The 23,759-nt window shown below is 37.1% G+C and overlaps 1 protein-coding gene and 1 long non-coding RNA gene across 2 annotated transcripts in view; one reads left to right on the plus strand and one right to left on the minus strand.

Annotated features, from left to right (window-relative positions):
- The window catches only part of LOC309649444 (uncharacterized protein), a 500,484-nt gene that overhangs the window by 381,673 nt on the left and 95,052 nt on the right, over nt 1-23,759 (plus strand). The gene's annotated exons all lie outside the window — the stretch shown is intronic.
- On the minus strand, nt 542-22,115 carry LOC309649492. The gene is made up of 2 exons (XR_014257149.1): nt 18,923-22,115; nt 542-18,852 (listed from the first exon to the last, which is right to left on the minus strand). It is a non-coding gene; the product is annotated as an uncharacterized lncRNA (long non-coding RNA).

Genomic DNA, 23,759 nt, shown 5'->3' on the forward strand with positions numbered 1-23,759 from the left:
AAGCAGCTGCTCCTTTAACCCCTTCCTGTCTGAGCGAAGAACAGATGCCCTCAGGTGACCTACACCCAGAGGCAGGGCCAAATCCAAAGCTGAATCCCAGGAGCTGTGCGAACAAAAAAAAGAAAGGGAAATCTCTCCCAGCAGCCTCAGGAGCAGTGGATTAAATCTCCACAGACAACCTGATGTACCCTGCATCTGTGGAATACCTGAATAGACAACGAATCATCCCAAATTGAGGAGGTGGACTTTGGGAGCAATGATATATATATATTTTTTCCCCTTTTTCTCTTTTTGTGAGTGTGTATGCGTAGGCTTCTGTGTGTGATTTTGTCTGTATAGCTTTCCTTTTACCATACGTCCTCGGGTTCTGGCTGTCCGTTTTTTTTTTTTTTTAGTATAGTTTTCAGCGCTTGTGATCACTGGTGAATTTGTTATTTGGTTTTGTTCTCTTCTTTCTTTCTTTTTTTAAATCACTTTTCAATTTTTCTTTTAATTATTTTTTGTTTTTTATTTTAATAACTTTTAAAAAATCTTATTTCATTTTATTTTATTTTATTTTTTCTTTCTTTCTTTCTTTTTTTTCTCACTTTTATTCTGAGCCATGTGGATGACAGGCTCTTGGTGCTCCAGCCAGGCGTCAGGGCTGTGCCTCTGAAGTGGGAGAGCCAAGTTCAGGACATTGGTCCACCAGAGACCTCCCAGCTCCACATATTATCAAACGGCGAAAATCTCCCAGAGATCTCCATCTCAACACCAAGACCCAGCTCCACTCAACGACCAGCGAGCTACAGTGCTGGACACCCTATGCCAAACAACTAGCAAGACAGGAACACAACCCCACCCATTAGCAGAGAGGCTGCCTAAAATCATAATAAGGTCACAGACACCCAAAGACACACCACCAGACGTGGACCTGCCCACCTGAAAGACAAGATCCAGCCTCATCCACCAGAACACAGGCACCAGTCCCCTCCACCAGGAAGCCTACACAACCCACTGAATCAACCTTAGCAACTGGGCACAGACACAAAAAACAACGGGAACTACGAACCTGCAGCCTGCAAAAAGGAGACCCCAAACACAGTAAGTCAAGCAAAATGAGAAAACAAAGAAACACACAGCAGATGAAGGAGCAAGGTAAAAACACAAGAGACTTAACAAATGAAGAGGAAATAGGCAGTCTACCTGAAAAAGAATTCAGAATAATGATAGTAAAGATGATCCAAAATCTTCAAAATAGAATGGAGAAAATACAAGAAACGTTTAACAAGGACCAAGAAGAACTAAAGAGCAAAAAAACAGTGATGAACAACACAATAAATGAAATTAAAAATTCTCTAGAAGGGATCAATAGCAGAATAACTGAGTCAGAAGAACAGATGAGTGACCTGGGAGATAAAATAGTGGAAAAAACTACTGCAGAGCAGAATAAAGAAAAAAGAATGAAAAGAATTGAGGACAGTCTCAGAGACCTCTGGGACAATATTAAACGCACCAACATTCGAATTATAGGGGTCCCAGAAGAAGAAGAGAAAAAGAAAGGGACTGAGAAAATACTGGAGGAGATTATAGCTGAAAACTTCCCTAATATGGGAAAGGAAATAGTTAATCAAGTGCAGGAAGCACAGAGAGTCCCATACAAGATAAATCCAAGGAGAAACACGCCAAGACACATATTAATCAAACTATCAAAAATTAAATACAAAGAAAAAATATTAAAAGCAGCAAGGGAAAAACAACAAATAACATACAAGGGAATCCCCATAAGGTTAACAGCTGATCTTTCAGCAGAAACTCTGCAAGCCAGAAGGGAGTGGCAGGACATATTTAAAGTGATGAAAGGGAAAAACCTACAACCAAGATTACTCTATCCAGCAAGGATCTCATTCAGATTTGACGGAGAAATTAAAACCTTTACAGACAAGCAAAAGTTAAGAGAATTCACCACAACCAAAGCAGCTTTACAACAAATGCTAAAGGAACTTCTCTAGGCAGAAAACATAAGAAAGGAAAACACCTACAATAACAAACCCAAAACAAATAAGAAAATGGTAATAGGAACATACATATCGATAATTACCTTAAATGTAAAAGGACTAAATGCTCCACCCAAAAGACATAGACTGGCTGAATGGATACAAAAACAAGACCCATATATATGCTGTCTACAAGAGACCCCCTTCAGACCTAGGGACACATACAGACTGAAAGTGAGGGGATGGAAAAAGATATTCCATGCAAATGGAAATCAAAAGAAAGCTGGAGTAGCAATTCTCATAACACACAAAATACACTTTAAAACAAAGACTATTACAAGAGACAAAGAAGGACACTACATAATGATCAAGGGATCAATCGAAGAAAAAGATATAAGAATTGAAAATATATATGCACCCAACATAGGAGCACCTCAATACGTAAGGCAAATGCTAACAGCCATAAAAGGGGAAATCGACAGTAACACAATCATAGTAGGGGACTTTAACACCTCACTTTCACCAATGGACAGATCATCCAAAATGAAAATAAATAAGGAAACACAAGCTTTAAATGATACATTAAACAAGATGGACTTAATTGATATTTATAGGACATTCCATCCAAAAACAACAGAATACACTTTCTTCTCAAGTGCTCATGAAACATTCTCCATGATAGATCATATCCTGGGTCACAAATCAAGCCTTGGTAAATTAAAGAAAATTGAAATCGTATCAAATATCCTTTCTGGCCACAACGCTATGAGACTAGATATCAATTACAGGAAAAAATCTGTAAAAAATACAAACACATGGAGGCTAAACAATACACTACTGAATAACCAAGAGATCACTGAAGAAATCAAAGAGGAAATCAAAAAATACCTAGAAACAAATGACAATGAAAACACGATGACCCAAAACCTATGGGATGCAGCAAAAGCAGTTCTGAGATGGAAGTTTATAGCAATACAATCCTACCTTAAGAAACAAGAAACATCTCAAATAAACAACCTAACCTTACACCTAAAGCAATCAGAGAAAGAAGAACAAAAAAACCCCAAAGTTAGCAGAAGGAAAGAAATCATAAAGATCAGTTCAGAAATAAATGAAAAAGAAATGAAGGAAACGATAGCAAAGATCAATAAAACTAAAAGGTAGTTCTTTGAGAAGATAAACAAAATTGATAAACCATTAGCCAGACTCATCAAGAAAAACAGGGAGAAGACTGAAATCGATAGAATTAGAAATGAAAAAGGAGAACTAACAACTGACCCTGCAGAAATACAAAGGATCATGAGAGATTACTACAAGCAACTATATGCCAATAAAATAGACAACCTGGAAGAAATGGACAAATTCTTACAAAAGCACAACCTTCTGAGACTGAACCAGGAAGAAACAGAAAATATGAACAGATCAATCACAAGCACTGAAATTGAAACTGTGATTAAAAATCTTCCAACAAACAAAAGCCCAGGACCAGATGGCTTCACAGGCGAATTTTCTATCATCAAACACTTACAGAAGAGCTAACACCTATCCTTCTCAAACTCTTCCAAAATACAACAGAGGGAGGAAAACTCCCAAACTCATTCTGCGAGGTTACCATTACCCTGATACCATAACCAGACAAAGATGGTACAAAAAAAGAAAACTACAAAGCAGTATGATGAACATAGATGCAAAAATCCTCAACAAAACACTAGCAAACAGAATCCAACAGCACATTAAAAGGATCATACACCATGATCAAGTGGGGTTTATCCCAGGAATGCAAGGATTCTTCAATATATGCAAATCAATCAATGTGATACACCATATTAATAAATTGAAGGAGAAAAACCATATGATCATCTCAATAGATGCAGAGAAAGCGTTCGACAAAATTCAGCTCCCATTTATGATAAAAACCCTGCAGAAAGTAGGCACAGAGGGAACTTTCCTCAACATAATAAAGGCCATATATGACAAACCCCAGCCAACATCATCCTCAATGGTGAAAAACTGAAACCATTTCCACTAAGATCAGGAACAAGACAAGTTTGTCCACTCTCACCACTATTATTCAACATAGTTTTGGAAGTTTTAGCCACAGCAATCAGAGAAGACAAAGAAATAAAAGGAATCCAAATCGGAAAAGAAGAAGTAAAGCTGTCACTGTTTGCAGATGACATGATACTATACATACAGAATCCTAAAGATGCTACCAGAAAACTACTAGAGCTAATCAATGAATTTGGTGAAGTAGCAGGATACAAAATTAATGCACAGAAATCTCTTGCATTCCTATAAACTAATGATAAAAAATCGGAAAGAGAAATTAAGGAAACACTTCCATTTACCATTGCAACCAAAAGAGTAAAATACCTAGGAATAAACCTACCTAAGGAGACAAAAGACTTGTATGCAAAAAACTATGACACTAATGAAGGAAATTAAAGATGATAGAAACAGATGGAGAGATACACCATGTGCTTGGATTGGAAGAATCAACATTGTGAAAATGACTCTACTTCCAAAGCAATCTACAGATTCAAAGCAATCCCTATCAAACTACCACTGGCATTTTTCACAGAACTAGAACAAAAAATTTCACAATTTGTATGGAAATACAAAAGACCCCAAATAGCCAAAGCAATGTTAAGAAAGAAAAATGGAGCTGGAGGAATCAGGCTCCCTAACTTCAGACTATACTACAAAGCTACAGTCATCAAGACAGTATGGTACTGGCACAAAAACAGAAATATAGATCAATGGAACAGGATAGAAAGCCGAGAGATAAACCCACACACATATGGTCAGCTTATCTTTGATAATGGAGGCAAGAACATACAATGGAGAAAAGACAGCTTCTTCAGTAGGTGGTGCTGGGAAAACTGGACAGCTACATGTAAAAGAATGAAATTAAAACACTGCCTAACACCATACACAAAAATAAGCTCAAAATGGATTAAAGACCTAAATGTAAGGCTGACACTGTAAAACTCTTAGAGGAAAACATAGGCAGAACACTCTATGATATAAATCACAGCAAATTCCTTTTTGACCCACCTCCTAGAGAAATGGAAGTAAAAACAAAATAAACAAATGGGACCTAATGAAACTTAAAAGCTTTTGCACAGCAAAGGAAACCATAAACAAGAAGAAAAGATAACCTTCAGAATGGGAGAAAATATTTGCAAATGAAGCAACTGACAAAGGATTAATCTCCAAAATCTACAAGCAGCTCATGCAGCTCAACATCAAAAAAAAAAAAAAACCCAATCCAAAAATGGGCAGAAGACATAAATACTCATTTCTCCAAAGAAGATATACAGATTGCCAACAAACACATGAAAGAATGCTCAACATCACTAGCCATTAGAGAAATGCAAATCAAAACTACAACACGATATCATCTCACACCAGTCAGAATGGCCATCATCAAAAAACCTACAAATAATAAATGCTGGAGAGGGTGTGGAGAAAAGGGAACCCTCTTGCACTGTTGGTGGGAATGTAAATTGATACAGCCACTATGGAGAACAGTATGGAGGTTTCTTAAAAAACTAAAAATAGAACTACCATATGACCCAGCAATCCCACTACTGGGCATATACCCTGAGAAAACCATAATTCAAAAAGAGTCATGTACCACAATATTCACTGCAGCTCTATTTACAATAGCAAGGACTTGGAAGCAACCTAAGTGTCCATCGAGAAATGTATGAATAAAGAAGATGTGGCACATATATACAATGGAATATTGCTCAGCCATAAAAAGAAACGAAATTGAGTTATTTGTAGTGAGGTGTATGGGCCTAGAGTCTGTCATACAGAGTGAAGTAAGTCAGAAAGAGAAAAACAAATACCGTATGCTAACACATATACTTGGAATCTAAAAAAAAAAAAAAAAAAAAGAAAGGTTTTGAAGAACCTAGGGGCAAGAAGGGAATATAGACGCAGACCTACTAGAGAATGGACTTGAGGACATTGGGAGGGGGAAGGGTAAGCTGGGACAAAGTGAGAGAGTGGCAGTGTATATATGGACATATATACACTACCAAACATAAAATAGATAGCTAGTGGGAAACAGCCGCATATCACAGGGAGATCAGCTTGGTGCTTTGTGATCAGCTAGAAGGGTGGGATAGGGAGGGTGGTAGGGAGGGAGACGCAAGAGGGAAGAGATATGGGGATATATGTATATGTATAACTGATTCACTTTGTTATAAAGCAGAAACTAACACACCATTGTAAAGCAATTATACTCCAATAAAAATGTTAAAAAAAATACATGCAGTATAATTCTAGTTCTATCAATGTCAAAATTGTGTGTGTGTGGGGGTGGGGGGGTTATATATTATATATTCATGTTTAGCTGGAAGGAAACATGCATTATATAATTACTATCTCTGAAGAGTGGATTTTGGATGACTTTCATGTTGTCTTATATATTTTTCTATGATTCCAAGTTTTCTATAGTTGCCATATTTTTTCTTTATGATAAAAATATAATAAAGATTTTTAAATAATTGAATAAAATAAATAAAGACAGCAGGATGCAGCAATCTCCTCATGGACTGCCCAACAGTCCTCTGCTCCTATTTAGCATTCTGGGCCTTCCTTATTTTGTTTCTAATGTCACTCTTCTTATCTTCATTACTTTCTTACAAACATGCCAAACTGAATTCTCACTTTAAAAAAGAGGCCACCTCTAGCCAGGAAACTTAAACATACAGAAAGAAAAAGAACATATTAACAATTATATGTTGCTTCTATAGTCAGACAATTGATATTCATTATTTAACACACATAAAAAAATGCTCTATTTACCTATACATGTCTTAGCATGCCCATATCATTATTTAAAAGGTTTACTTTTATTTAACTGTTTCATATTAAGGGAAAAGATCACCTTGGAATCATCTAGTGATTTCTCTGTATCCATCCATATCTATACACAAGTTCCTTTTTCCCCATCATTTATTCCAGACCAGGTGGTCCATTAACCACAACCTTTGTATGTATCACCCTCGGTTCAGTTCATCTTGGCTTTGCCTGTTCTCTCCATCTGAGATCACTTTTGCAAAGCAATACTTCAAAACCCAAATCAAATGTCCCCATCAGTTAGAGATCATCTCCCTCTTTTGGCATCCTAGGGCAATTTCCCCCCTAAATTTTTGCAATTGTTTTTTCCCCAGTGTATTACTGTGTAACAATAAACTTTTAGAGAGCAAAGGCTACCTTTCTCTGTGTTCTGTGGTTAGCGTATAGCTGGTCATACACAATCCATAAATATGCATTAAAAAAGGGACAATTAAGGTTTCACAATTGAAACTCAGTCCTTTGGAAATGTGCCAGGGAGCAGAGAGGAAGTGTCTGACTGCAGGAAATGGGGCTATAGAGACCAAGGAAGAAAAGGGGAGAGGGCACCAAAACTACTTTTACCTTCTTCACAATTCTGTCTTACGCTCAACCTAAGGTAATACGAATGGTAGAGACAGGACCCTGAAATTGTAATCGATCCCTAACACACTAACTGGAAATTACTCCATTCATAGCAAATAATAAGAATTACCAGAGCCAAAGCAAAGCTAACTTACTTCCTTTTCCTAGAAATAAAGTAATTGAGTTATAATAGTAACAAAAACAGAATGGGGGAGAAAAAAGCATTGCCTTTTCCACGTCCAAATGCATTCTCCTCTATGTTAGAAAAGGAGGAATAAACGGGGCTTGATGAAAGCTATCTGAAGAATGCATGTGATGTCTTTCAAATGGATACATACATGTATAGATGTGTGAGTATAATATACTTCACCCCCTATTTATAGCATACCTCTGCAACAAGTCAGTAATAGTACTTGGGATTTTAGAGAAAAAGAAGCCCCAGATGTCATCAGGTCCTACCTTTCACCCATACAGCAGCCTCAGTCACCACAGATCACGGGGTCATTCAGCCACTGCTGTATCCCTATGAGTGTTCACTATTAGGTCATTCCTACTTGACTAAAAGTTTCTCAAGAGAAACTTTATATCCCAAATCCCTACCTTGGGAAATAGTGAAAACTCGTAAGTGGTAAAATGAGATAATACATTATTGAGCCACTCTAATGAATAAAAAATTTTATTTGCTTACATATTTTACTGAAATATTCCTCCATACTTTTTATAGTGTATTGAAATGTTCCTCCATCTTTGCCTGAGAATCATGTCTCACTCTGAAAGTACAAAGTGGGAGACTGACCTCCCTTTAAATTCTTGATTGCAGCTGCCAAGACTTCCATTCTGCTTTTAACACTTTTTGTGGTTCCTTAATGGCACATTCTCATGATCTCACTGAACTTCTCTCCTCAATACTGGTTCCATTTGGTCAACACCTTTTGATCATTGATGGACCCTGGGAGCAACAGATCTTAGGTTATTGGATTTAGTTTGCTTGCCTCAGTCCAGATTGGTTCATGACTTGATGAGGATGAAGCCTGGTTTTAAAAAGACAGGTTTCTAGTTTCTAACTATGGAGATGGCTTCATTCCACTGGGGAGGAATTTCAAGTAATGACGTTGCAAAAGTTTTCCAGGTGATTCTAATATATCAATAATTTAGTTACCTTTATAGAGCTGAGGAAGACAGTTATTTACAACAGAACAAGGTTTTCCCAAGGAAGTACCTCTCTGCAGAAAATTTAGCATGAGGAAGGGAAGCACGAGGCCAGGAATAGCATGGTCAGAAGGTATAATTTACCACTAAAGATGGAAATGTTCAATAATAACATTCCTCAAAATGCAGCGTACATATCATAGTATTACTAGAGGTAATTAGGAGTAGTAAAAAGTATACCTTTTTTTTGGCCGCACCATGTGGCTTGCGGGATCTCAGTTCCCCAGCCAGGGACTGAACCTGGGCTGTGGCAGTGAAAGCCCAGAATCCTAAGCACTAGGCCACCAGGGAACTCCCAAGAGTATACCTTTTAAACACTGATTCAAGCAGTAAGAAGTAACGTCTTTTTGAACTATCTTTAATCCATGCTGATTGCATCAAAGAGAAAGTTTCAGTTTTCTAATACTTGCTAATTTCCACTTGAAACAAAGAGAAAGCTGGTTCAAATTCAGAGCCTTGTGAGCAATAAGGTCGTATTAGAATATAAGAGTATTCTCTTGTTTTCTTAGGTTTATTTTTACCTCTCTTTAAAGCAAGTGATACTAGTTTTCCATGTAAAATACCAATATAGTCAAACCTCTTTAGCACACGCACTTAAGTAAAAAATGGTGAGTATATTTAAATATCAAGTCAACATTGCAGATGACAATTGTGACAAAACCATGGACATAGCAAGAAACGGCTGCAGTTTGGAAAACTGATCAATAGCAACGGATCAATCTCCCAGAAATAGATTTCTGACTGATTGGGAGCAGGGAGAGAATTGGTAAAGGCTAAAAATCTATGTGGTCTCAGATTTCTTGAGAAAGATGCCTGTTCTGAGGTCCCTGTATCTCAGTTAGAAACTTCAGGGGCCATGTTGATGGAGAAAATCAGGGAAGAATAAATTAGAAAATGGATTATCTCATACTCCTTGAAATCCCCTGTCCATAGCACACCAACATAGGTATATTGCTCAGTATTATCCAGAAAACCAGAACCAATGGAGTTTCTTTCTTTCTTCCTCCCTTCCTTCTTTCCTTCTCTCTCTCTCTCTCTTCCTTTATTGGAATGGGTCCATGTGGTTATGAAATCTGACAAGTCCCAAGATCTGCAGTCAGCAAGCTGGAGACCCAGGAGAGTTGATGGTCTAAGTGCCACTTCAAAGACCAGCAGGCTCCAGACCCAGGAAGAGCTGATGTTTTAATTTGACTTGATAGCAGGAACAAAACAATGTCCAAACTTGAAGACAGTAAGGCAGGAGGGGAAGGTGAAACTTTTTGTTCAATTGAGGCCTTCAACTGATTGGATGAGGCTCACCCACATTAAAGAGAACAATCTGCTTTACTCAGTCTACTGATTCAAATGTTAATCTCATACAAAAATACCCTCATGACAACAGAGAATAATATTTGATCAAACGTCTGGGCACTCCATGACCTAGCCAAGTTGACATATAAGATTAACCATCCAAAAAAAAAAAAATTAACCAACACAATAGGTATTTGTTAGAAAAAATACATCAGTAGAATGTAAAACTTAGGTTCTATCTACCACAATGTTTGTCACATCTTAAGAAATGTTAGTTTCATTACCTGATTTTTAACCTTCCTTTCTCTTACATATTGCTTGGCATGTGTTGAAAGTTCAAGGCATGTTTGCTGAATAGAATGGCAAATCTCGCAAGTTTGCACGTTTCTAGGTGTGGGCCTGAAAATTCTCCTTGCTACAACCAACACCTACATTCCCCCTGGCTTTTGTCTCTGTTTTCTCTCTGCCTCAAGATGTGCCACTACAGGTTACCTTCCTGTGCAGCCCAACCTCTGTCAAAGTCTCCTCAGGAGGTCAGAAACCAGAGTTTTCTCCAGAAAGAAACCAGTGTCCTTATGGGAGCAGGTTTGAACAGAGTACATTTATTTAGGTCAAATTTTTGAATCATTGAGAATATCATCCACAGACAGGAATCAACCAGCAAGTACACGGTCATGTGTTTTATGAGGTTTGCCTGAAACTGGAAGGTTTTAAACTAAGTCAAAGGAAGAAACAAGGAGGATTATAATTAACATCAATTAAAAGAGATTCTTTAACAAAGTGAGATGAATCTCACTCAGTAAAATGGGTTAAAGAGGCTTTGAATTTGAATTTTCAAAACAGAGAAGAAACTGAGCAATGACATATGTGATAAGGTCATACTAGACGGCTGCCTGACTTTTAAAAGGACCAAGGCTGTGGGGAGCAAATAGATCTAGAGCCACCCACCTAATTATTGCATAACTCGTGATTTCCCCCTTAACCTTTCTAAGTTTCAGTTATCTCAACTGTAAAATGAGCATGGCGATACCTTTCTCCTGGGGTTCTCCTAATGATGAATAATATTATGCATAAAATGACACAGCCAATAGCATATCTTAATGCTGTTTGTTCCTCCCTCACTTAAAAAAAAGACATCAGGGATGATAATGATATCATAAACAACTCTAGATATGTTGATTTGTTTAAATAGCCAAGCAAACTCGTCAAAGAAGTGAGTACGTGCAGGAGTCTATAAAAATGTTCTTTCATCTCTAAAATACTGGGGAGAAAAGTGGATGAATGCATGAATTAATTTTAACCAAAACAGATAAAGGTATAGATACATAGAATGCATGAGGTTATGTAGCTGCTAATTCTCACTACTTTTATCCCTACTTTGAACCTTTTACAGACATTATGTTCCACAGAATAAGAAATCTTTAGAAAACATAAGTGAGAATTGTTCTTAGTTTTGAAAAAAACTATGATTCAAATGAGAAGAAAAATATATTCTATGGCAATGAACTAACTCACTTGAGCATTATTCTTAAAAAAAACTTTTCTCTTGAATTTTCACCCATAACCTTTCAAATGGGTATTGTATGTGGATCATGTTAATATTTATTTGAATATCAAATTCATCAAAAAGATATTTAGACAGGAAAACTACATTTATGCCATAAAAATACTTAGAGATACTCATAAAAAAACATTTTCCTCTTAAGATAACCTTAAGTAAGACTTAGCACTTGTACATTTCTTCCCTGAGGCATATTATTAAATCTTCTTCTCAGAAGAAGAACATTTGAAACTGAAGTCCATAGAATAATTATACAAAATGGCCTATTTTATTATATTAACCATTAAGTTTGTATAGGGAGTATTTAGTGAGAAGAAAAAAATAACATTCAGTAATTCAGTAAATGAGATTTATGCATTCTCAGAGGTCTTTTGAAGACTTTTTTTTAATTCATATTTTTAGTGTTTGACTACCCAGTATCACAAAACTAACAAGTGGCAGAGCAGGTATTTCTACTCTATTTGTTCTCAAAGTGTATGTATTTCCACTCTCATGCAGGTTATCTGTCTCTGAAAATATATAAGTCCATAACATCCGTAACAATATATTAAAATAATATATTAAGTATATGATATTATAATTTGGAAATTCACAGAGGAATGGGTTAAATCATCAGTAACATTCAACCAGAAACTACTAAAATCTCTACTCTTTTTGTGGTAACATCACACTTCTATTCTTACGAAACTTTATGATATTATGCAGATGAAGTTTTTCTTTTGATGAGTTCAAGTTTTTGAGGAGATACTTTATTTGGGGATTATAATTATTAACTCATTTTTATTCCTGACATGAGCTTCCATAAGACAAGTGATTTATTAGCTCTAAGTCAATAGTTATGAAATTCAAACATTACTGATCAAATGCACCTTTAGATGATATCCATCATGTGACAAAGTTTCTAAACCTTGAATAATAAAACTATTATTTACAGAGGAAAAAATCCTACATCTTATGAGTTGATTTAAAACAGTATAAACTTATGTAAATATATGTAAACATTAGTATAGGTATAAAATCCTTATACTCACTTTAAAACTTTTAAACTGCCAGAATCATAGCTCAAAACAAACACAATTATAAAAGAAAAGTAATTAATTTAATGTGAAATATGAGGTCACATGTAGTAGGTGAGCTAGTGTTTTAGATTTCGTTTCCTTTGAATTCTGCATGACTCCACTGTGCATACCATGTAATGAGTCAAAGTTTATGCCATTTTTCTATGTTCAAACCACAGAGAAATCTTCATTCCTACAGAATGCCAAGATGTTAGTTTGTCTTCCCTTAATGCAAACATACAACTTCTGTATTAGATCTTACTTTTCAATTAACTTGAAAAAAAACTAAATAATTTCTACCTGTTACACACACATATATAATGTTAGAAATTAAAAACAAAATAAAGAGAGAGAGAGAGTGTGCACATGGTAAAAATAGTTTCAAAAGTGGTACCAAGTATATCTTTATTTAGGATTATTGTACACTAATATTTTCTGAAAAATCTCACTATTGAACACCCATTTGACTTTGTGTAATCCAGCATTTTCCAAACTTCTATTTTAAAATCATAGGGTGTTTTTAATAACATATCCAATAGCACAGTTTGAGAAGTGCTATATAAGGCTGTCAATTGATCTTTAAAAGCACTTTTATATAATTGTTTTTATTAAAGTGCATTATTTCAAGTATCTTGTTCAGCTAATTATAGTGAACACCAAGGACAAAAAATATTAAGTGCATGAAATCAATTAAATACAGCCAGTGGGAAACAATAAGAACGTATACTTTCTTTTTCTCTTTCTTTTTCTTCTATTTAGGAGAAAACAGTCTATTGTATTTAAACTATTAAGTAAACAGGGTCTAATTATTTTCATACTTCACCATTTAAAATATGATTTTATCTGAAATCAGAAAATTTAAAATATTTTTTGTCAAATTCGATACTGTCAAGAAGCAGCTTGGCGCTTCCCTGGTGGCTCAGTGGTTAAGAATCCGCCTGCCAATGCAGGGGATGCGGGTTCGAGCCCTGGTCTGGGAAGATCCCACATGCCATGGAGCAACTAAGCCTGTGAGCCACAACTACTGAGCCTGCGCTCTAGAGCCCATGAGCCACAACTACTGAGCCCACGTGCCACAACTACTGAGCCCGCATGCCACAGCTACTGAAGCCCACATGCCTAGAGCCTGTGCTCCGCAATAAGAGAAGCCGCCGCAATGAGAAGCCCGCGCACCGCAACAAAGAGTAGCCCCCACTCACCACAACTAGAGGAAGCTGGCGCGCAGCAACGAAGACCCAACACAGCCAAAAATAAATAAATAAAATAAATAAATATTAAAAAAATTTTTAAAAAAAAGCAGCTTGGTGCTTTGTGACCACCTAGAGGGGTGGGATAGGGAGGGTGGGAGGGAGACACAAGAGGGAGGGGATATGGGGATATATGTATACATATAGCTGATTCACTTTGTTATACAGCAGAAACTAACACTGCATTGTAAAGCAATTATACTCCAATAAAGATGCTAGAAAAAAACCCATAAAAATAATATTCAATGAAAAAAAGGAAGTTTTCATAGAATTTATTTAAGTGCACTGGCAATTGTGATGGGGTAGGGAATTATATATCCAACAGTGAAGTTCTATTATAGTAAATGTTACTTTTGTGCTGCATATGAGAAATAATTGAGGTAAAACATGAGGTAAAAATCAAAAATATAAAACATAAAATATAATATTTAACAATGGATATATCATTAGGAAGGGGAAAAAAGATGCCTATGACAAATGATTAGAAAGGAAAATGTGTAAAGACCAAAATACATATCCATAGCATGAAAAAGAGTGAGGATATATAAGAATGTAAGGAAAGATCTTGATATAAGCCACATCCAAACTGTATGAAAAAATATGGCCAGTTCTGCTTTGAATATCTTATCAAGGGGCCAGACCCCTATCAGATACTCTACCTCTTATGTCCCCTTAGATACTTGAGGACGTCTCATATACAGAACTTGTTTCTAAACTTTATCCCACTGGACCAGTTCTCAAACATCTCTTGGAACTTTTTTCAGTTTGGGTGGAACTGTAAGTGAGAAATTGGAACAGAAAATTTTCTCACTTGTACCATTATCATTTCTGCTTTAACTCTCAAAGTGGTATCATTTCCTCCAGATTAGACTTTTCTCCCTAAAAGTGAATACTAAACTATAAGTAGTCTTCCATACCACTTGTCTTAACTATCTTAGCTAGGTAAGTTTATTTATTTCTCTATTCATTTAAAATATATTTCAAGGGGAGGGGGGACTCTCATCCATCCAGGCCCTGTGCTAACTCTGAGGATCAAGAAAGAGAACAAAACAGAAGAAATCATTGATTATGGAATTGTACAACAAATGATTTGATAAAGGTTAAGAAGTAAATAATGGATGCCAATAGACAGAATAGTTAACATTATTCCTGAGGGGGTGGTGGGAGAAAATGCCTTCTTGGAAGTGATAATAATATAAGTCCTAAAGAATTAGTAGGAACTACATTGGTAGAATTACAGAAATGAGAGTGAGATCAATTTGTCTTTTCCTGGAGCAGAGGGGAGGTATTTGGGTATGATACCAAATGGATATAATCCATACAGATAGATTTACATGTCCTAGTCTACAGCAGTCTAATGCAACTGTGTTAAAAATAGTAAAATACAGTTGACCCTGGAACAATACAGGTTTAAACTGCACTAATACATGGAAGTTTTTCAATAAATACATACTACAGTACTATATGATCTGAGGTTGGTTGGATCCATGGATGTAGAACCACAAATATGGAACATGGCAGGCCAACTGAAAAGTGAAATACGGGTTTTCGACTGCACAGGGGTTGGTGTCCCTAACCCGTGAGTTGTTCAAGGGTCAATCGTAATCAGAAGTTTTTCGATTCAAATGTCATTAATTATCTCAAAGCACATCAAAGTTTATTTACTTTACATTTCACAGTGTTATTTGGTGAAACTGCATTTCCTCTTCTCTCTTATTCCATCACACACCCAAAATACTCCAGGTACTCCTACTTGCAAGATGCTCAAATAGCGCACCCTGACATGCATGGAACTGTCTATTCTCTGTTAGGTCTCCTTTTTTTTTATTGTAGTAAGAACATTTAACATGAGATCTACCCTCTTAACAAAGTTTTAAGCGTAAATTACAGTATTGTTATTCATCTTGCATAACTAAAACTGAACAGCTCTCCATGTCTCCCTTCCCCATAGCCCCTGGCAATTACCATTCTACTCCTTGCTTTATGAATTTGACTATTGCAGATCATCATATAAAATCATCATATAAGTAGAATCATACAGTACTTGTCCTTCTGTGATCGTCTTATTTCACTTAACATAATGTCCTCAAGATTCATCCATGTTGCTGCATATTGTAGTATTTCCTTCTGTTTTAAGGCTGAATAATAGCCCATTGTATGTATATACCACATTTTCCCAGGCATGTGTAGATGGATACTTACATTGTTTCTACTTCTTGGCTACTGTGAATAATGCTTTAAAGAACATGGGAATCCAAAGACAATATATAAATGATCAACAGGTATAGGAAAAATGCTCAACATCACTAATCATCATGGAAATGCAAATCAAAACCACAATGAGATATCACCTCACAACTGTTAGGATGTCTATTATATATTTAAAAAAAATAAAGACAATAGGGCTGGTGAGGATGTGAAGAAACTGAAACACTGTACACTGTTGGGAGGAATGTAAAATGATGTAAAATGATGCAGCCACTATGGAAAACAGTATGGAGGGTCCTCAAAAGATTAAAAACAACCATATGATCCAGCAATCCCAGTTTTGTACATTTATCTGAAAGCACTGAAATCAGGATCTTGAGTACATAGGCCGCCTTCTTTCTGAGTACCTTATCATTAGATTGATATCTGTTTAGACATTCTTCACACACAAATGAGCAGAAAATTGGCCCCTCTCTTTCTAACTTCTCTCTCTCTGGAAAATTTCCTGCTCCTTAGAGGGTGGGAAGCAGGAACTTGAATGTGCAAGAAAAGGAAAAATTGGGCTGTTAAAGACAAAAATCAGATTCCATTTCCCTCCCAATTTACTGCATTGTAGGTAGTATATATTGTTTCCCTGCAGGGAATTCACACTCAGAACCCACAACAGAGGTCAGAGGGATTAGGAGAGGAGATCCATTCATTAAGCTATTAAACAGGAGCAAATGTTTTACCAACAACTTAAGCACATTTCACTCCACTTGTGTTTCCTGATTTCACATGCCTAACTTGGATCTTTTGTACTAACTCTTGCTCTTAAATCTCCTTTCATATAAAGGAGGTTTTCCATATGGTACATAAAAACTCAAAGAACAAATAAGTTCAGAAATCAAGGCAAGGTTTCCCACTGCTAACCTGTCAGAATGAGAGTCTCTTTTTTTTTTCTTTTTAAAATCTCTGAAGGCTCAACAGACTTATTACAACTGTCAGACTTCCCTTAGACAAACTGGCCATAATGTAAATAAATAGTCTCTCACCTTTGAAATTCTAACACTCAGCAGAAACATAAACCTCAAAAGCCACAAAAGGAAAAGCTGCCCTGAATTAAGGATGAGGCCTTCCAGCATAACATAAAATCATGTTTAGATGTGGGGTACTTCCTCACTGAGCATGCAGATGAAGTTAGAACTAAGACTGTAAATCCAAAATAGGCAAAGTCCTTAGGAGCACCTCATTCAGATATTTTTACACAGCTACTTCTTGGAATCCTTAGGATTCTACAGAAGCCTTAGTATCCATCTCCTTATTCCAAATTCCCAAAAGATACTAACCTTTGGAATTTGAAAATGAGAAGTCATAATTCCCAGGAATTCTTAAGAATTTCCAAAATCATAAATAATTCTGTATTTTTATGCACTTTGAAACTGTTTTCAAATAATAATGAACAGCTAAAAAAGAGTGAATCCTTTTTTTCATGACAGGATTATATTAAATACTTCAGGGGGGATATTGTAAAAATTTCATACAAATACATGGGTGGTTATTACTATAAACAAATATGTTATGACAAGATTGTATATTTAAATAGTATGCAAAATGAACTCTGCCTGATCAGGAAATATTTTATAATAGAAACATTAAAGAAGGAAACATTACCACTAATGAATGTCAAATAAAATAATTTGAAACTAAAATATAATAGCAGAAGTATTTAATATTTAAAAGTTATTATCACTAAAAATGAAAGTTTAAAACACAAAAAGCTTAATTGTTCTATCCTGTCATCTTAATCTTTGTTGCACAACAAATTTTCCAAACATAGAAAGATTTCCTTCCTTTTGCATTGATGTTGGTTGAACTGTTATAAGTTCATCCAAAATATCTGCAAGTTGAGTGCTATGATGTATGCTGTTCTGTATAAGGTCACTTCCTTTTTAAATAATAAAAATATTTTGTCTACTTGTCCTGATTTTTATTTTGCCATTAAAAATCTGTATTTCTTTTTCTGCCTCAGATTTTACATCAGTTTCTAATTTTCTGTTGGAGTACTCCACAGCAACATTCATATATTCTCTATGCACTTCTTTTTTCAAAGATCAATAGTATACAGTGAATATCCAAGCACTTGAAAACCCCAGCAAACGTTATTGGGTACTATTTAAATAATGTAACATGCATTAACTCCTAGCAAAACTAATAGAACTTCACATAATTATGTATTAAAATTGTCAATTTAAACATTTATTTGTCTCCAAGTTTTTATTTCTTGGAACACTGCTCAAAGAATTTGTTTAAAATATACTGTATGTCTAAACTTATTAATATTTAATTTTTTTGCAAGAATGACTCACCTTTGGCAGATAGCACCATGCACTTTTTTTTACAGCACAGCAACAGCTATGAGAAAGACTGAATTATCAGACAGTCATTGCTTATTTTCTACATACTTCTATCTTGGTTTTCAGAAATATCCACTTTATTCTTTAAATATACATGTCAGTGTTTCTTCTCTTGTTTCTGCTTGATATTAGGTAATTTCCTCAGCCTAGTAGCATCTCCATGTTAACTGTGAAGTTTTTATTTTCGAAGTATAATTTTTATACTTGTTTTTCTCTTTTTCTCACATAAACGGCTCCTCACAAACCAGTGGGTTAACACCAAAGGATAAAATATTCAAGTGATCAAAGCCCCAGAAAAAAAAAAAAAAAGAAGAAAAAGTTTGATGCCAAAAAAAAAAAAAAAGAGAAAAGAGAGAGAAATAAACCAATGGACTCACAGAGGTCAGTGAAATCCCTCTCAAAATTAATGCCTTGAAATATATTCAAAATACTGAAGACTGAAGACAGTAAAAAAAAAAAAAAAAAAAAAATCTTGAAAACAGAAAAATAACACATTATAAGGGAATACCAGTCTCAATGACTAAAATTTCTCATCAAAAACCTTGGAGGGGGACTTCCCTGGTGGTGCAGTGGTTGGGAATCTGCCTGCCAATGCAGGGGTCACGGGTTCCGTCCCTGGTCTGGGAGGATCCCACATGCCACGGAGCAACTGAGTCTGTTGTGTCACGGCTGCTGAAGCCCGCGCATCTGGAGCCCGTGCTCTGCGGCAGGAGAGGCCACTGCAGTAGGAGGCCCGCACACCGCAACGAAGAGTGGCCCTCGCTTGCCCCAACTAGAGAAAGCCTGTGTGCAGCAACGAAGGCCCAAATGCAGCCAAAAAATAAACAAATAAATAAATAAAATAAAGAGTAGTAATTAAAAAAAAAAACCTTGGAGGATGGAAAGAAAGTGGCATAATACTTTTACATTGCTAAAAGAAAAAAAAAGAAGTCAACCTAGAATTCTGTAATCAGAATAACTATATTTCAGGAGTGAAGCTGAATAAAGGCATTCTCAGACAGAGAAAAACTAGTGGAATCTGTTGCCAGTCAACTTGCTCTAAAATAATCACTAAAGGAAATCCTTCCAACAGAAAGAAATATCACAAGAAAACTTGGAATATTGGGAATAAAGTAAAAACAACAGAAATGGTTAATATCTTAGGTAAATATAATAGACTATTCTCTAAGAGCTTTAAAATGTTTTACCGTTGAAAGCAAAAATTCATAATATTGTATCATGGGGTTTTCAACATAGGTAGCTTCAATTGATAAGAAAATGTAACATAAAGCAAAGAAGGTAAAGGGACTATATGGTGGTGACGTTTCTATATCCCAATTGAAATGATAAAATGCTGATACTATTATACTGTGAAATATTAAGAATCTATATTGTGATTTCTAGAGTAATCCACAAAAATACCATAAAATTATAATCAACTATATAATAGACAGATAAATCAAGTAGAAATACCAAAAATGTTAAAATATGCCACAAAAGATAGGAAAGTAGAAACAAAAAACCAAGGGACAAAACAGAAAACAATTAATAAAATTATAGACTTAATACAAACATACCAATAATTACATTAAATGTAAAGTATCTAAATATGCCGATGAAAAGACAGAGATTAGAGGAATGTATCTAAAAACATGTGTTGCCTACAAGAAATTCACTTCAAATATGATATAAGGAGACTAAAATTAAAAGCCTAGCAAAAAGACATAACACATGAATGCTAATCAAAAGAAAGCTGGAGTGGCAATACTAACATCAGACAAGTAAATTTCCAGTCAAAGAAAATTACTAAGGTTAAGGAGAGGCATTACAAAATGATAAAGGGTCAATTCCCTAAGAAAATGTATATATACACCTTACTACAGAGCTACAGAATACACATTGCAAAACCAACAGAAATGAAAAGACGAATAGATAAATCCACAATAAACATCAGAAACAACACTCTTGCTGAGTAAAAATCAGGATCAATATGAATTAATACTCGAAATCAGCAAGGATATTGGAAAACTGAACAACACCATCAGTCAACTGGATCTAATCGACATTTATAGAGCACTCCACTAAACAAGAGCAGAATATGCATTTAAGCCTGCATGGAACATACACCAGATACATCATATCCTGGATCATAAAACAAACCTTAACACATTAAAAATAAGAGAAATCATATAAATTTTGTTCTTTGATCACAGTGAAATTAAACTAGAAACCAACACCAATCATTTACCTTGTTGGAGCCTTTGTATGAACTGTTGCTTTTAAAACTCCATTCATGTAAAGCAGGTTTTCCACGAAATACATAAAATCTCAAAAATCTCCACAAAATATTACCAAATAGGATCCAACATAATATAAAACAATATAAACCCAAACCATCTATGGTTTATCATGAGAATGCAAGGCTTGTTTAACATTTGAAAACAAACATCTCCCACTATAGTTACAGTCTAAAGAAAATCCACATGATCAGAAAAGTTCATGCCCAGAAAGTATCTGACAAAATTCAACATCCACTGCTGATAAAAATTCTCAGAAATTAGAAATAGGAGTCACTCAACCCGATAAAGAGCACCTACCAAGAACAAAACAAAACTACAACTCACCTCACCCTTAATAGTGAAAGACCTAATAAGAGTATCAACTCACACCAATCCTATTAAACACACCATTCCTATTAAACAGGAGGCTCCAGCCAGGAAAATATAACAAGATAATAAAGTAAACATCATACAAATTTGAAATGAAGAAATAAAACTGTTCTTACTTGCAGATGACCTCATCATCTAAGGAGAAAATCCCAGAGGCTCTAAAAACAAACAAAACAGAATAAAACCTCTCACAACTAAATAAATGAATTTATCAAGGCTGTAGGATGCAAGGTCAACACATAAAAATCTATTGTATTCCTATGTCTAGCAATGTAATACACAATTATAAAATGAAGGTCAAAAACAATAATGTAAATATTTAAAATAACCCCAAAAGGAAATACTCTTGTATAAATATGTAAAACATATATAGAAACCGTATTCTGAAAACCGTAAATGCACTGATGAAAGAATCGAAGATCTTAAAAAACAGAGATGCATAGGGAGCATCTTTCTATTTAACCAATTCAGGAATCGCTCAATAAAACCAATTTGATCTTTAAAAAAAATGCATATACATAATTGTGTTCATGAATTGGAAGACTCAACCTCGTAAAGATGTCATTCCTCGCACTTTTTTAAAAAAGATTTAATTTAATTCAAATCAAAATTACAGCAGTATATTTTTGTAGATATAGAGAAGCTCATTCAAAAAATTTTGGGGAGTGGTAAGAGCGATGTCACCAAGATGGTGGAGTAGCAGACTGCAGCCTCCATAAAGAACAACAATTAAGCAGCTATCCACAAATTTACATAGCTCTGGGGGAGCTCAGGAGTCCACTTAGAAGCTTCAGCAACACAGTGGAACAAAAAGCCCGATAATAACCTCACAAAAAGGGAAGGAAGAATAGTTTCAGTTTGCCTGCATCACCCCATCCCCCAGGCTGGGACTACTTGGCGCTGACAGGGAACTCCCAGACCCCAGAGAATTCCCTTCACCAGGAAAAGGAGAACAGGAAGAGCAACCAGCTTCCCAGCCTGCCGGGGCCCTGCAGGAGGACCGCCTTCTGTTTCATCCCACCCAGCGACTGGCACAGCCGAGCTGTCTAGAGACAGCTCGAAACAAGGAGGAAAGCAGAGGCTACGGATACCAGCCCCCGGCAGAGCGCCCACAGTTCCCTGTCAACCGCTCCGCCAAGGACTCCAATACCCTTTGCCTCCGAGGGCCTCAACAGCTGCTGCAGATGCCAGTGGAACCCTGAAGCTTTCATCACTGAGGACCTCACTGTGGACCCCAGCAGTCTGCTCTGAAGAGGACACCAGCAGTTTTCCTCACTGAGGAAAACAGCGGCTAGAGCAGCCATCACAGACCCAGACCGCTCCTGCCGCTGAGGACTCCACAGGTTTTCTGGCGTTTACAGATGCGAGTGACTGAGTCTCTACCTGCTTCTGTCCTCCTCCTCACCGGCTGCCAGAGCCACCATGGACGGTCTGGCGCTGGGAGCCCTCACTTGCAACCAACTCGCCTCTTCAGGAGGCACTTTAGCCTCCGACGACCGCTCAGGTTCCCGGATGTGGCGGGATTCCCGCCACCCGCCTCCTCCGCTGTGCGCATGCCCACAGCTAGCCCGTGCGCCGGCGGCACAGCCGAGATCCTGACGAGATGCTCGCGGACGCTGACAAGGCCCGGACCCCGGGCTCCGGACCCTGTGCTGTCGCCTGTGCCCACAGCTACACCTGTAGCTCTGCATGTGCACACAGCAGACCCCGACTCCTGTCACTGGCTTCCACTGCCGCGCACAAGCCTGCGGCCAGCCGGCCAGCCCGAGGAGTGCACACCACAGCCAAGGCCTCTCAGCCGCTCCTGGGCCTGGTCCAGTCTCTCCTCCCTGTTAGTTCACAAACTGGAGCGTGGACACGGAGCTTCAGAAGTGACTGAGGAAAGAGGCAGCCCACTCCGAATTGGTAGGTGGCCCTTTAAATAAGCAAGGGAACTTACCCAAGAGACTTGTCTGTGAGACAAGTAGGTATCTGCACCTGCCCGCGGAATCTTCAAAGTTAATAGAGAGGCCTTAAGAGAGTTCAGTCACGTACACCCTCTCAGTTACTCTCTCAAGGCTATTTCAGTGAAACGGCTTCAGCTGTGGGAATGGTGGGCGGAAGGTACATTCCCAGGACAGGGGAGGGGGTGAGGAATACCGCATTCCCAGCTCCAGCTCGCAGGTCGGCCAACGGGTCGCGTCATCTGGATGACTTTCTCCAACACTTTATTCCTCGTAATTAGCTGTTAGGTGCGCTCCTCTTTCACTCCCCTTCCAGAATGTGCCCTGAGTGGTCAGCGAGGGGTTTCACTTGCATGAAAGTGGCTCGTTCGGCGGCTCTCTGGCTGCACCATCCCTGTGAGACATCCCACTGCGAATTCCAGAAGAAAACGCCTTTCCCAGGTGTAATGGGGCTAGGTGTTCTCAGCAGTATAACAGCTTGATCCATAACGTGAGTCAGGTCGCTGGCTGTCTCCCATGATTTCTGTACCTCTACAGTGTTGAGTGTCTTGGCAGGGGTTCCCAGTCTGGTATATGAGGTAATGGGCTCTACTGGTTGGTTATTCAGATGTACGAAAGCCTGGGACCTACGCTGGTCCAGCAGGCCAAAGTGGTTTTACTTGTTACTAGTTTAATTTGCTTCTTTAATATTCCATTCTTCCTTTCTATCAACCCTGCTGCCTGTGGGTTATAGCAGAGACGGAACCTCCATTCACTGTCATGTTCTTTTGCCCAGTCTTGCATGCCA

Source organism: Balaenoptera physalus (genome assembly GCF_965194825.1).
Source record: "Balaenoptera physalus genome assembly, chromosome: 19".
Taxonomy (NCBI): Eukaryota; Metazoa; Chordata; class Mammalia; order Artiodactyla; family Balaenopteridae; genus Balaenoptera; species Balaenoptera physalus.